The sequence below is a fragment of the Octodon degus genome, unplaced genomic scaffold (assembly GCF_000260255.1).
Source record: "Octodon degus isolate 3935 unplaced genomic scaffold, OctDeg1.0 scaffold00200, whole genome shotgun sequence".
Lineage (NCBI taxonomy): Eukaryota > Metazoa > Chordata > Mammalia > Rodentia > Octodontidae > Octodon > Octodon degus.
The window spans coordinates 1058096-1061364 of NW_004524776.1; the positions used below are offsets into that span (position 1 = coordinate 1058096).

At 42.6% G+C, this 3269-nt stretch overlaps 1 pseudogene; it reads left to right on the plus strand.

Moving 5' to 3' along the window:
* The first annotated feature begins 641 nt into the window (after window positions 1-641).
* On the plus strand, window positions 642-967 carry LOC105743985 (annotated as a pseudogene).
* The last annotated feature ends 2302 nt before the right edge of the window (window positions 968-3269 follow it).

The window sequence follows — 3269 nt, forward strand, 5'->3', positions numbered from 1 at the left end:
CGATTGAAAGGAGAGCAACACTCCTAAACTCATTCTGGGAAGCAAACATTATTGATACCAAAACTAGAAAAAGCTCCAACCAAAAAAGAGAAACCACAAGCCATGCAGATACTGGCAAACAAAGCGCAGCAAATTATCAAGAAGATTGCACACAATGACCAAGAAGGACTTGTTCCAGGGTTGCAGAGATGGCTTGACATGCAAATCAAAAAACATAATACACCTTCTGAATGAATCAATACATGCAGTAAAACCATTTGACAAAGCCCAACACCTACAGCAGGGCAGGTGAGATAGGTCAGCAGACTAAGCACTTGCTTAGACAAGCCCAGGGACTGGGGTTCAATCCCTGGCTCCACGTGCTGCAACAGCCCAGCTCCTGGGTGCACTGAGCCAGCCACCAAGACTAGATATGGTGGTGCACACCTGTAATCCCAACACTGGGGAGGCTGAAAACAGGAGGATCACTATGAGTCCGAGCTGCATAATGAGACTCTGTGCCAAATACATAAAAAAAGTAAATTTGATAGAAGGTTTTTACTTTAATTTAATAAAATCGAACATCATATTAGATGGTCAAAAATGGAAATCTTCCTTCCGCCACAGCAACCATTGAAAAAGAGTAGCCCTCCTCGTGCTTTCCCCAGCCATGGCCCTCCGTTATCCCATGGCCGTGGGCCTCCACAAGGGCCACAAGGTGACTAAGAATGTGAGCAAACTGAGGCACAGCCGCCGCCATGGACGTCTCACCAAACACACCAAGTTCGTGCAGGACATGATCCGGGAGGTGTGAGGTTTCGGTCCCTATGAGCGGCTGGCCATGGAGCTGTTCAAGGTCTCCAAGGACAAGCACGCCCTCAAGTTCATCAAGAAAAGGGTGGGGATGCACATCTGCACCAAGAGGAAGTGTAAGGAGCTGAGCAATGTGCTGGCTGCCATGAGGAAGGCAGCTGCCGAGAAGGACTGAGCCCCTCTGGAATAAAGCTTTGCAGGAGAAAAAAAAAAAAAAAAAAAAAAAGGAAATCTTTCACTCTAAAGTCAAGAATAAGACAAGGATGTCCACAGTCATCCTTCCTGTTTAATATGGCTTTGGAAACATTAGCCAGAGCAATTACACAGAAAGAAATAAAAGGAAAAAAGATAGGAAAGGATACTGTATATTTTTTGATTGGGCAGTTTAAGCCATTTATGTTTCAAGTAATTATTGATAGGTAAGAATTTCTTCCAGATGGTCCCCAATTGATGATGGCTCTATTTATAATGTTGAACTTCATTTCTGAGACAGAGTCTTGTGTGTTGTTCAGGCTGACCATGAACTTTTGATCCTCCTGAGTGCTAGCTATGGTGGAATGAAAATATATCTGTTCAATTTTCCTGTTTTTCACTATCAATACACTATTCAGTAAATCATATGAGCTACCTGGCACTTTGCTGTAAAATATGCACTGTGTTAAATAATTTTGTTCAACTTTAGGATAATCTAAGTTTTCTGAGCACCTTTAAGGTAAGTTAGTTAGACAGAATGTCAGCCGAAGTGTATCCAATGCAATTTGACTTACAGTATTTTCAATTACTGATGGATTCCTATTTAGTCTATCAATAATTCCTTGCCTAAGGAATCCCATCATGAGTCAAAAAGCATCAGTATTCAGATTTTACCCTGCCATTTGTAGGAACATAGCTTCAAGTATGTTTTGTCTCACTTAGTAGTTCAGGCTGGACTTGAACTCACTTCATAGCTGAGGCTGGCCTAGAATTGTGGCAATCTTCCTGTCTCAACCTCTTGGGCACTGGAAGTATGGGTGTGTGCCACCATGGTTGGCTTCAAGGACATTATTGATCCTTTATAAATGAAATATTGGTTCTGGGAAGGAGGCACAAGTAAAAGGCCACATCCATGAGAATGTTCATGGTAAATAGAGGTCATCTGTGTATGGTGTTGGCTATTTTTTGACCCACAGGGCAGGGCAGTTGCATATACAAGGGGGAAAGATTTGGAACCTGTTTCAGTTACTTTTCATTCATTACTAGGACAAAATACTTGCCACCCAAAATTAAAGAAGTAAGGTTTATTTAGCTCACAGTTAGTAGAGGTTTCAGTCCATACTAGGCTGGCTCCAAGGCAGAGTGGCTTATGGCAGAGGGCAGCAGTTCATGGTGGCAGAAAAAAACAAAGAGCAAAGAGGGAATCAACAGTGGTAGATTTTCTCTTTCCTTATATTATAAGCAGGCTACCCTGGGGTGGGGGTACAGAACTCACACAATCTCCAAGCCCTCCTCTAGCACAGAATGAGGATGTTTCCAAAGAACCATGGCTTCCTGTTGAGTCACTTAATTAAACTTCTAAACTTCTCAAAGGGGCTGGGGAAATGGCTCACTAGAATAAGCGCTTGCCTGGCAAGCGCAAGGGCCTGAGTTCAATCCTCGGTTCCAGAGAGAGGGAGAGAGAGGGAGAGGGAGAGAGAGAGAGAGAGAGAGAGGAAGAAGAAGAATGTCAAGTTGACACAATTGTCAAGTTGACACAATGCATCAACCAGTACAATCCACCCTTTGTCAACTTGAGAACCAGATATATTTCTTTAAATCAGTTTCCAGATACAAAGACATACTTATTTTATTTATTTATTTTTCTTTTTGGAGGAACTGGGGCTTGAACTCAGACACTTGCTCTTGCCTGGGAAGTGCTTATTCTGCTGAGCCATCTCCCCGGTCCCCCAAAGACATACTTATTCTTAACATTTCACAACACTGACATTATAACACAGCTTTAACAATCCTTAAGAACCAGTATTAAGTCTATCAAAATTGTATTACATTAGAACTATAACATTTTGCCCCTGGGCCTCCCAAAGACTCATGCCCATCCCTCTATACAAAAGGCATTTAGTCTACTTGGAAGAGTTGCCAAAATCCTAACAGTTTCAGCATTGCTGAAAAGTCCAAGTCCCAAGTAAAACACTTCCAATGCTTAATGACACAAGAAAAACGTTACCATTCCAAAAGGTACGAAGAGCAGGATTCAAACCTTTAGGACCAAAGCCAGTTCCATATCCCACAGGGTAAATATTAAGTCCTGTAGTTCCATGTTTAACAGCTGAGGCAATCTGTGACAAATTGTGAGCTCCACATGGCTCCACCTCTATGGTGCTTCTGCTCGTTTTAGCTCCCATGACTTTTCTCTGGGGCTGGCTTTGCTCCCTCCTTGCAGCTTTCCTCAGACAATCCATATTCCTGGCTTTTCCAAACTTCCAGGGTTTCCACTGAATAGG